The following is a 13100-nucleotide window of genomic DNA, read 5'->3' as shown; positions in this document are numbered from 1 at the left end:
AATAGACGCGGAGCAGTTATGGCGTTACCGTGACCGCGTCTTGCAGTTCGCTCAAAGACGCCGCGACGCTCGAACTACCGCGACCAAGCCTGTTCGTTCGACCGTTAAATTTAAAACGAATTACATCAAACTGTTTACTTCGCTGTTCTCTCGTTCACAAGACTTGCTAGTTAAGAGATTATTTCATCGTCAACTTTCAGCGTGAAAGCTTACAGATAGAAATAGCGTTTAATATGAATCGATCGTATCGATAACAGCCAACGGGAAATCGTATCGGTTATGTTGGCGGAATTCTTCGTTAGCGCAACGTCAGTGATGCGACATGAAAAATTATCTGTTTTCTCTGAGATTCCTGAGCGAGCGTTGCGTCCGGTAATTTTGACAGTCTAGTTTATGATTCTTACGCGCCTGGTGCGGACGGCCGGTGGTAAAGTAACCTCACCGCTATGTGTTTTTTAAACGTTTTACGTCTGCACGTATCGCAGAATCAGCGGCAGAAGAGACTGTACAAGCAATATATGGAGCAATTAGCCGGTGCTTATGTGGAACGTTGCACGGAACTGGTGCCTTGGGATCGAAGGTTCAGCTATCGAGCGCAGAGTCCCGAGTGGCGCTACCATTTGCCGTGTGATGAGTACTGGTACGGGAGTGAGATGTCGAAGTCCTACTGCAGCTCGGAGTGCGACAGCGGAAGGTGCTCTTCCCCATGCTGTTCGGAGGTCATCTTCAACGGTGGACATCACTACAGCGGGAAAGGTCACGCGTGTCGTCGATATCCGATTTGCTACCCCGGAAATTTTGGGTAAGTTCACTTTTGTTTTTAATTCCATTGTTTATAAATTCATTTCTGTCATTAGATATTTTTGATATTTCCTTATTTGTATTTATTTATATTTCTTGATGCTTCGCGAGTCGGAGCCATATATAAAGTAGCTGTAAGATTTAATTTCGCGTTTCTTATTTTCATTTTATTATTTCGGTCATCCGTGATGAAGCACCACGGAAGCTGTAAAGTATTCGAAATTTCGGAAAAAGTTAAATTAAAATAATAAAAGCGAGATTAAAACGTAAAGATGGCTAAATATTTTGATGTTTAGTGGCAAGATTTATTAGAAAAATATAATACTTTTGCACGTACATATCTATCCGTTTAGCTTTATTTCGATTGATCAACTAGCATTTATACTACTAACATCTACATGGATTGTGCTTGAAACCATTACGAACAAAGAATATCTCCATAGGATAGCGTAACACGTTGATCGTGCCAATAAAAAGTGCGCAAAACGAATGCAAAGGAACTTGAAACGTGTCCTTAATACTGACTGGATCGACTAAGGGCTATCGGTTTTAGGGTTGCATGCCTGACGATAAAATTATTATTAAATTTACACACACTACTTTACACTTACTACACACTCGAAAACTCCATGCGATCCGACATTGCACGTAAGTCAGCGGCGCGGGCATGGTGTGCGTCCCACAATACTTGTTTCTACATCGTTAGCTCAACGCTTCTATGGCTTCCTAAGTAGCTTAATATACAATAAAATCAATAAGCTGATCAATATATACCCCATGACACAGACCCAATGCAAACATGCACTAACAAATTGGCTTCACGACCTAGACTACGTGCAAACAGAGAACTTACTCCAGACTGTGAAGTAATCTGCTTTTTTGTTTTCGAGCCCAATTATCAATTAATTATTTATACCTATGAATAGTAATAATTAACACGCATAGATGCAGATACTCATACATACACACGTGGTGGTACCTACCCGCGCGGACTTTGTCTTACACGTCGACGATGATTGACTACTGGGTGAGTCTAGTCGAGCCTGTTGGCCATAATAAGCGAGATATCATGCTGCACCGCTGATTCCCCAGCGTTATGTTTGAATAAGGTTAGAAGAGGTACAAAGGCTTGTCTGCATTACCGATGTCTACAAGTCTCTTCGTATTTGAAACATAACGTAGCAAAACCAGCTAACAAGATCAAAACGCTTCACAAAGGTCAGAGACACGGAAATCTATGGCGGTGACGTAGGTATGGGCAGCAGTCAGGACAGACGTTAATGATATATTATTAAAAAACCCCTTCACCAGGGCAAAATTCGATCCCAAGCGTCATCAACCTAAACGAATGAATATTCATGAAATAAAAAAATTCACGCACGGTTCGTAATTTGCATCACAAACGATGTACCTAATGATGTTAACGATCAAATACGTATGTGGTGTGTATGGTTTAAAACAGAAAATCGTAACGGACTACAAAGAGATAGCGTCAGAAAAGCATAACACAAAAATGACCTGCAATCTTCGCAGAAAATGAAATGTTTTTTTTTGGTAGCAATATCTGTTAGGCCTAGTGCTGTTCTAAGTTTTATTTCCATAGGTAAACATAATAGGGCCCGGTCGGTGACTTAAAAAAGGTTTAAAAATAATATAAATATTTTCATCTTTCATGATTCTGGTCACATATAACTTTTTTTTTATTGCCCTTGTAGGCAGACGAGCATCTCTTTCTAAATATCGATGTGCAATATTTATTGCCTGGTACTATACGTTCCTTTTGATGGTGAGTGGTTACCGTCGCCCATGGACTTCAGCAATGCCAGGGGTAGAGCCAAGCCGCTGCCTACCGCTTAATACTCTCCATAAGCCTCGTTTGAAGAAGGACTAACTTGTTGGTTTAGAGTATGGAGGGTAGAAGCAGGGCTGCACCGCTCCTGTGCGCGAAGTGTGCGGTGCACACATTCTCCAAGACAATAGGGGCACCCTCACCGAAATTATTTATGTTATTTATATATCGATAAGTAAGTAGGTACAATAGGCACAACGCGTGCCTTGTAAATAACAAAACATAATATATGTAATGCATTTATAGTACAAGTCTCCCAAGATTTACGTCAGAACAATGAGTCAAAATTAATAAATAATAAAAATAAAAACATTGAAACATGAAGATTTGTAAAAATAGGAGGCGCTTCATGGGTTTCGCACACAGGCGCTGCCGGAGGTCGGCGTGGCCCTGGGTAGAAGTAACTTTATTCCTACCTATGCTAATAGCCTTGAGAGGCTATTTCAGATTCACCATAACGTGTGTAGGTGAGCTCACGGGGCTCAAGCCGGAGAGTTGCTAACACTGACCCTAGCAAGAACAGTGCTTCGCAGAATCTACCACTGGATCGGAAACGCGACCCACTGAGAAGATCCGGCGAGAAAATCAGTGGGCTGTGTCCATGGGTTAATTCGCTCGTCGAGCCTTCTTCGCAAGCGACGGGTTCGACGAGGACGGTCACCGGTGCTTGTGGTGCCTAAAAGCACCGTTAATGGATCGGGAGGATCTGTAATGACGTGCTTTGGGTGACGTCAACTGTTTACCATTCGGTCTACAGGATCGAGTATGGGTAGAAGTAACGAGCACCATCTTAGTGTATTAAAAACTTTCCACTGAAAGGGAGGCAATTAACGTATGGTCATAGTAGCAAGTGGAAAGATTTTAAAAACAGCGCCACAAACTACAACATTTCATTTAAATCCAGCACACTTCACTTTATTTAAAACTGCTTTATTGATATGATTCTAACTTCCTACACTACCCCTATTTTCGGAAGTTTTCCATCAACAGCTTACTGTTTACAAGTGAATACTTTTTCAACTTGTCCCCTATACAAGATGTCCCTTACCTCTACCCTCCGCGGTTTGGAACTAACACATGTCACTATGTTTTAATTAAAGACGCAGTTTAATATACAAAAATATCGATGAAATAGATCAATAAACTTAAACGCCGAGCTATTTTTTGATTCCCTCATTATAATAATCGGCTTATTACTTTTTAATCTGATTATAAAGTAAAAGTTTATTAATTAATATACTATACTAATAGATGATGTAATGAAACTAAACACAGTTTTATTTACGTAATCTTCTCTAGGAGGTAAGACGCAGGAAGTAAGCTGTATGAATCTCGCAGAAAAACTTGAGTAGAGCATGTAGGCATGTCGCCAACGAGTTTGTCTTTATGTAAGCCCTATCCTAGTTACGTATGGGCAAAAAGTAACAATTATATCAGCGCAATGATTCTGCCAAGTAATTAATTGCGCTTTCCGCTTTGGTAGTATTGTACTTTAATCCATTAATATTAGACTCCGGACTTTTACTGATTTTTATGATGATTAACAATTATGATTGTAGAGTAGTAAGATTAGTAAATTTACATGTTATCGTTTCGAAGGGCCGTTCTCTATCAACCGCTATAAAACAAACATTGAATCTATTGCACCCATGTCGTAGCACCTTTACTCAAACATGGACTTTGTGTCTTAATTTTGGTGACTTTTTTTCCTCTACCGAATCGTTGGTAGGCTAAGGGACTATTCCAACATCTTGCGGACCAATAGGTGAGCTCACGGGCTCAGCTAGAGAGAATTGCTAACTCTAGCCCTAGCAAGAGAAATGTTTCACTGAATCTACTACCGGATCGAAATCGCGACCCACTGAGATTATCCGGTGAGAAACGTAGCGGGTTGTGTCTGTAGGCTAGTTCGCACGTCGTAGGACGTAGGACGGTGACTGGTGCTTGAAGAGCCTAAAAGCACCAAGAGCGGACCCGGGGCATCCGACAAGACGTGCTTCGGACGATGGCGATACCAGATTACGAGATTCACAGGGCACACAGATTATCCCGTGTAGTGGTTTCTTTTTTGTTTAGTTGGCTGGACCAGCTCATGGCTCACCTGATGTTCCTTGGTTACCGGAGCCTATAGACATTAACAACGCAAATACCACCACACACCTTGAAACGTTGAGTGGTATATCTCATTTCTATAATACAACGGCTGCGGCATCTATTCTATCCGGTCACCGTCCTCGCCGAACCCGTCGCTTGCGACGAAGGGCTCGACGAGTAAATTAGCCCACAGACGCAGCCCACTGAGTTTCTAGCCGGATCTTCTCGGTGGGTCGCGTTTCCGATCCGGCGGTAAATTCTGCGAAGGACTGGTCTTACTAGGGCCAGTGTTAGCAACACGCCCGGTTTGGGCCCGGGTTGGTAAGGAGAAGCTGAAATAGCCTCTCAAGGCTATCAGCATAGGTGGGAGAGAAAAAAAATCTATTCAAACCGAAACGCATTAATGTTTCACAGCAGAAATAGACTGCATGGTGGTATATATATACCTGTGCGGGCTCATTAAACGTCCTACCATCATTAAATGATGTATAAATCTCTTAATGAGACCGTTCCTGGTAATTTTCTAATACGATTTCACAATTAGCCGTGCTGGTGGTAGCTGTTACTAAATCATTGTAACTGTTATTATCTAGCTGTTAGATTTCTAGTCGCTTAATATTACGTTATTATGTATTTAATTACGCCGTTCTCCGCGAACCGCAGGGTTTTACGACTGTTTAAACGCACATTTGTAGTAAGTGGTTAATATTACGTATGTTACCTAACGTTCGGAAGGATACAGGTTAGTTTTAGTTACAGATTACTGTGTTAAAAAACAATTGCGTCAGGTTAAACAGCTCTAAAAACATCCTTGGGCCCGCGGTCCGCAGTCGCGGACAAGTGCATCGCTTCAACACGAATGCACCGAACGTCTTATCCTTTTAGGCCACGACGACTGTCGACTGTAGCTTGAAAATTACGAATTAAAGAACATATATATAGGTAAGATGTTTAGTTATATTTATTAGAGGAATAAATTTGCTTTAATATAGCTTACACCGCTCGCGTTCGGCCGAAAACGGGACAATTTTGCGTTCCAGAGTTCATTTTGGGGACACCGGGATTCGGGATCGTAATTATAAAAAGGGACAGTCCCGTTCGAAACGGAACGTCTGAGCGCTTAGTGAGAGTTTCTTAACGTTCTCGATAGCGTAAAAGTTAACCCAATTTTGTATGCAGTTGGAACAGCGCCCCTAGCGACAAACGTACGCAAACGATTCCATTCCATACAAATATGAGCTAACTTTTACGCTATCGAGAACGTTAAAAAACTCGCATTATGCACACTGGTCACGTTAGTCATGACCCCGCTGGATACGAAACCGTAATCATGAGATTATGAAGTTCATCTAGTTATCTGCTTTCGTTTTTTTTTGTATTTCCCGGTATGCTTACGACCGACTTGGTGGCACATGGGTGAATGCCGTCACTGACTGTTCCTACATTGAAGGCCTCTTCGTTTCTCTTGTCTTTTTAAAGCCGCTGTTGTTTGAGACTGTGTACTTTAAAATTATAATATCTAAATTAATCTTAGTGTGACGGATTCGTTTTGTTTGTCTGTCTTTGAATTAAAAAAGAAAAGCGGCCCGATTGAATCGATTCGATAAATCGATTATACACGATTACACAACGCGATAAATAAAATTAGATTTTCTTTTATTTATAGCACCAACAAAAAAGGTACTACTAATGAATTTTTATTGTCTATTAGAATTAACTTGCGTCAGTCAGATTGTGCTGACCGTTATTATTTTGGTTTTTGTTCCATTATTTTTATTGGTAACATTCTGCCAACCGTAATTATTTTGGTTTTTCTTAAAAAAAAATATTGGTAACATTGTGGTAGGCAGCGACTTGACTCCGCCCCTAGTACTGCTGACGTCCATGAGCAACGGTAACCACTGTCCATCAGGTGGGCTGTATGCTCGTCTGCCTACAAAGGTTATAAAAAAAATTATTACTAATATTTACTAAAAAAGGAAATCGGTTGACAACACACAGAGAAAACTGTTACGGTAATGGTAATTGACTTTAGCTTTGTCCGTTTATATATGAGTACCTATAGCTTTGTTGCAATGCCTTAAAATATAATTCCGTTTTTTTACAAAGGACAAGTGTGATCTTATTAGAAATAGAACCTGAGCACTACTGAGAAGTATTAGACTTCTACCGAGTACTACAACTCCATTAAATTTAAAACTCTTAAAGAATAACAGTTTCGGTATAAAAATCAACTAGTTTTAGTAGGTTTACTAGTTTTAGTAATTTAATAGGTTTTAGTTTGTCAAACCTTTCACTCATTAATGTCATTTTAAACCAGCGTTTTAAACATCCAGTTTTACTACTTTCGTCTAAATCAAATGTTTGTACGGGGCAAAAACAAATGCGTATTTTAGTACGAGCTCGTACCAAAGAGTTTCACCCCAATATTTATTACATTAATATTATTAGGATCAGTTCCACAAGGTTCCGAGAGATTGAGAAATTGTAAGACTTTTGTTGTTTACCAACATGTAATTTTAAATAAAAACATTTTTTGTCAATCAAAAATCTACCTTCTTCTTTATTTTTTTGGCTCTGGCACGATTTGTGCATTAGCCAGCGTCAAGTAATAAGATTTTTATAATTCGCCGTTTTAATTATTTACAGTTTACAACTAATAAAAAACGAAGGAAACAAGTGAAATGAAATGAAGTTGATTAATTTGGAAAAAATGGCATGAAATGAGATGATATGGGATGAAATATAATCTCAGAAAATGGGGGTTATTTACTGTGACTTTTTCAGTCGACTTTTTGGAGGATCCCGAGAAGCTACGTCCAGCGGCTTTGTTTCATTTTCCCACCTTTGTGTACTTTCACAGATATTAAACATTTAATAAACCACCGTTATTACACATTTAAATCTAAAGAAACAACATTAAACAGTCAAAATAAAACAATTCACACAGCTTCGTTACTCGCCTTCCCATCAAAAAGTCCTAAAATGTACTCTAAAAAGCTACCAACCTTACGTATTTTTAAAAGCGAGTTATAATCGTGATCTTAATAAATGTTATTACGTTACTTTTGTATCTTATATGTTAAGTGTATTATCTATGCTTTCGTATGAAAGAAACTTAAAAAAAAAAAGAGTTGTAAATAATCGTTTCTCGTTTCTATCGAAGGTAATGGCGCATGTAAGGGCGATTATCAAATGAAAGTACTCATTATTACGTAGCTTGTTGAAGCGTGGACTGTTTTCTAATTGTAATTTCGGAGCGCTTAAGCGATTTTAAATCTTTATTTTGTATAAGATAGATTCTTCTTCTTCTTTCTTCTCCGTCGCTCCCTCATTGCTGAGGATCGTGACTCCGTTTCAGCTTGTCGACTGCCAGCCTCCATCGGTTCGGTCAGTTGCCTGGTGTAGTGCAGCGCTAAGTGGTCCGCTGGTTAGCTCGGAGATCTGTGTGCTTAGTGCGAGTTTTGTAACGTTCTCGATAGCGAGCCAGTTTGCTCAAATTTGTGTGCAACTGGAACAGCGCCCCTAGCGGCAAACGTACCCGGTGTTATTTTGTGAGTGCGAGTTCATATTAACGTTGTGATCTCGTAACCGAGTAATTTTACCGAAATGAGAGAGAGAGAGAGAGAGAGAGTATTCTTTATTGTACACCAAAAAACAAATAAACAGTGCGATGCATTAAAACAAAAAAGTACAATTGGCGGTCTTATCGCTAAGAGCGATCTCTTCCAGACAACCATCAGGTGGACAAGAATCATTTGGAAACGAACTACGCGCGGTGTACCATTCCAGTGAAATACATATACGTATATGTACACACACATATACACATATATATCTCCGTAAATATATATACAATTAATACAAAGTATTATAATATAATTATTATTATTAAAAATAAAAAATAAATAAAAATTAAATTTAAATTTTGCTTCTTTACACATAAATAAGGATAAGCAATTTACATATAAAAGATACTTAAAATACCTTTGAAACATATACAATTTAAGTAGATACCAATTTCAGAAATCTACCTTATCACATATTAAATCGGTTGACTAATATTTAAAAAATGTTCCTTAATGAGGCGTTTGAACGAATTTAATGTTTCAGCATGTCGTATACGTACCGGGAGAGCATTCCACAAACGAATAGCTTGAACAGTAAAGGAATGATCGTAGAACCTTGTCGAATGCACTGGCATCATTAGTTGCATGTTGTCCGTTGATCTCAGGGATATGGTATGTGTATCACGGATAAACTCAAAGCGTCTTTTGAGATAAGAAGGAGAAGAAGGATTAAATAGAACAGTATAGAGCAAAGAAAGAATATGAGCATTCCGACGAAGGCGAATTGGCAGCCACTTGAGCTTAGCGCGAAATTCTGAGACGTGATCATATTTTCGTAAGCCAAATATAAATCTTAAACAGAAATTTTGAAGACGCTCTAGTTTATTTAATTGTGCTTCGGTGAGATCGAGATAGCTAACATCAGCATAATCAAGGATGGGGAGAAGAAGAGATTGTGCAAGCGCAGTCTTGGTGGCAGTAGGGAGAAAATTTCGCAGACGTCTTAAGGATCCTGCAGCCGCATAAATCTTTCGACAAGTTTCTTTAATTTGTGCATCCCATGACATATGCCTATCTACAAAGATACCCAAGTTTCTCACCTTATCACTTACTGGTATTTGAACTCCATCAATTGAAATTGGGGGAATTCGCGTCCAATCAACTGTCGCAAGCCTTCTAGGTGCACCGACAATAATGACCTGAGTTTTTGTCGGATTTACTTGCAGCCCATAAGATTTACTCCAATTTGTTATACTAAGTAAGTCATTATTTACTTTGGTGCAAGCAAGAGGCAATTCTTCCACCGGGGCTTGCGTATAAACCTGGAGATCGTCTGCATACAAGTGGTAGGAGGAAATGAGATGGTTGGAAACAGAATTAATATATATCGCGAAGAGCAATGGAGATAAAACGCCACCCTGCGGAACACCCACGCATGTGTCACACCACGAAGAAAAATTATCTTCGATGCGAACACGCTGCCGGCGACCAGACAGGTAACTACGAAACCAATCAACTACGGATGGAGATGTGTTAAGAGAGCCAAGTGTAGCAAGGAGAATGTTAATATCAACGGTGTTGAATGCATTACTAAAGTCAAGCAATGCAAGCACCGTCAACATTCCCCTCTCCATGCCGAGCCTAATATCATCCGTGATATTTACCAGTACCACGAATGACATCTGTGCGAGTGCGTGTTACAAATTAGTGGGTTTTAGCGTTTCGATCGAATATTTCTTTAGTAGTTTTATTTTTCCAACTAGAGAGACAAAAGTATCATGCCATAGAGCCTAATCTTTTTTTATGAAAAATGATAATATGGAGTGAAATGGATTTGATTAATTTGAAACATTAATCAATTGGCATGGAATGAAAGGAAATGAGATCAGATAATATGGGATAAAATGTAATCTCAGTAAAATGCTGATTATTTGCTGAGATTTTTTCAGTGGACTTGTTCGAAGACTTCGCGAAGCTACGTCCAGCGGTTTTGTTTATTTTTTTTACATTTTTGCACTTTCACAGATACTAAACATTTAATAAACCAACGTTATTTTTTTATTGCATAGATGGGTAGACGAGCTCTCGGCCTACCTAATCTTAAGTGGTTACCGGAGCCCATAGACATCTACAACGCAAATGCCACCTCCCACCTTGAGATACTAGTTCTAAGGTCTCAGTATAGTTACAACGGTGGTCCCACCCTTCAAACCGAAACGCATTACTGCTTCACGGCAAAAATAGGCAGGGTGGTGATACCTACCCGTGCGAAATCAGAAGACTTCCTACCACGAGTAATTACGCAAATTAATTTTGCGGGTTTGATTTTTATTACATGATGCTATTCCTTTACAGTGAAAGTCAATCGTAAACATTTGATAAGTACGTATTTCATTAGAAAAATTGATACCCGCCGGCGGGATTAGAACACCGGTGCATCGCAACATACGAATACACCGGACGCCTTAACCTTTAGGCCAGGACGATCTCAAAATTACACCTATACCCGAAGAAATATTAAGTACGCATTAACTAAGAAACATTAAATAGGCAAAATAAAACAATTCACACAATTTAGCTCCTCGCGGTCCCTCCAAAATGTCTTTTCATCTTTTTTTCCTAGTTGTTCAATTGTAAATGAATAAATCAAAATCAAATCGAGTTAACGTTCTATACGGTGAAAAATGAAGAATTGTGAGTGTGAGTTGAGATATGCTACTCGATTCGCAGGACGTTTATTCACCGAGAGCAGCAATAATATTATTTTTCGTATATTGGTAGCACGTGGTGTTTTGGCATTAGACCGTCTAAATGAAATACAACGCATTTTGAGAGTATTTGAATGGAAACCAATTACTTTGAAAATTTTTCGGGTAATGTCACGTGTTCAATACTATTTTGTACCTTTAGAATTAAAGTGACTCAACCCAAAATTCTTATTTTCTGGTAAACTTCAATATTGTAATATTTTATGTAATGTTTATTATTATCTACTAATGGTAGTCCAGTGGTCGAAATTAGACTATAATTTATTTAAATTTTAAGTTTGAACATTATTATAGTTCTATTGTCACCTTTCTATTATCATCATTTCTATAATAATCATTGCTCTATGTCGCCAAGGCTACATTATAGAAAAATAATATTAAAGACAAAAAATATCAATCTATTCTCAATTTGACCACAGATTGATAAATCAATAAACAAAAAAGTATAAATGCATGTGTGTGTGTCAAATACATGGTAATGTGTGTAAGGTTTTTTTATTAATTTAGTTTATTTTTTTATGGTTTATGCACAATTAAAAAAAATATTAGCAATCTGCACTACTTCTCTATATTCTCTATAGGTGTGGGAAATTTCATACTTCTCCGTCCGCGCAATTTTCGTAAAAAGGGGTACATTTTTTTTTTTTTTTTTTTTTTTTCCTACCTAAGCTGAGAGCCTTGAGAGGCTATGTCAGCGTAACCCTAACTTTTGTAGGTGAGCTCACGGGGCTCAAACCTGATGACGTTGCTAACACGAACCCTAGCAAGAGTCGTGCTTCGCAGAATCTACCACCGGATCGGAAACGCGACCCACTGAGAAGATCCGGCGAGAAACTCAGTGGGCTGTGTCTGAGAGTTAATTTACTCGTCGAGCCCTTCGTCGCAAGCGACGGGTTCGACGAGAACGGTGACCGGTGCTTGAATTACCTAAAAGCACCGTTAGTGGATCGGGCGGATCCGAGATGACGTGTTTTGGGCGACGTCGACTGCTTTCCATTCTGTCCGCAGGATCGGGAATGTAGTTACCGGCGACCACGATGAGAGGGTTCTCGTGTCGTGCCGCTTTATCGAAGTGGCGCATGGACGCCGACTGCAGATACTTACTGATGGACTCTAAGTCCAGGTCGTCATGGAGGTCGACGTTCCTGACGAACCACGGGGCTCCGACGGCTATCCTGCAAAAACGGGATTGAATAATTTGGAATGACTTTAAGTGTATGCGGGCCGCGTGAGCGAACACTACACTTGCATAGGTCATGACGGGGCGTATGCAAGTTTTGTAGAGTGTCACCTTATTTCTAAGGGACATTTTACTTCGCCTACATATCATCGGGTAGAGACGTCCTAGAATGAAGGCGGCACGATCGCGTACCGTCTTGATGTGGGGGCGGAATGTCATCCTACTGTCGAGGGTGACGCCTAAATATTTGACCTTCGGGGCCCACGGTATGGGCTGGTCGTACATCGTGATTGGGCGAACGGCGGGGGCGGGGTTATTGACGCGCCTAGTCGGGAGGGGGATGCTCAGCGTGGTAAGGGGTACAACATTTTTGCTTCACGTATTACTTAAAATGTAGGTTCTTAATAATAATTCATAAGTGTTTTTAAACATAAAACTAATCTTAAATTTTTTAGTTATACCACTTCCATTCTAAGGGTGCTATTTCGTAAACAAACTTTGCCGTAATGTCGTAACCTTTAAAATACACGAAAACTGCCCAGCATAAACATATTTTTTTAGTAACTTTGACAGACGTATTAGAATTAGAAGTTTATTATAGAATTTATTTAATTGTAATTACATATTTAGACATACTTAACATAATTAATCTTGGAATAGGTAATTATTTCAGCTTTTTTTCAATTAAAGAAATTATGTTTTATATAGGTTTAATCATTTACCCGTTGAACATTTATAAAATGATTGTATTTACGATAATAGTGTTGATGATCTTCATTAGGTGGCCCAAATATACTAAAAATATTACGAGTATCCACCCTTATTTATAAATGTGTAAA

At 39.1% G+C, this 13100-nt stretch overlaps 1 long non-coding RNA gene across 1 annotated transcript; it reads left to right on the top strand.

Annotated features, from left to right (window-relative positions):
* The first annotated feature begins 7059 nt into the window (after window positions 1-7059).
* LOC134200760 (uncharacterized) lies at window positions 7060-7685 on the top strand. The gene is made up of 2 exons (XR_009975810.1): window positions 7060-7231; window positions 7394-7685. It is a non-coding gene; the product is annotated as an uncharacterized LOC134200760 (long non-coding RNA).
* The last annotated feature ends 5415 nt before the right edge of the window (window positions 7686-13100 follow it).

Source organism: Bombyx mori, chromosome 3 (assembly GCF_030269925.1).
Source record: "Bombyx mori chromosome 3, ASM3026992v2".
NCBI classification, from domain to species: domain Eukaryota; kingdom Metazoa; phylum Arthropoda; class Insecta; order Lepidoptera; family Bombycidae; genus Bombyx; species Bombyx mori.
The sequence above is the reverse complement of the archived record's forward strand: the minus strand, read 5'-3'. Positions and strand labels throughout refer to the sequence as shown.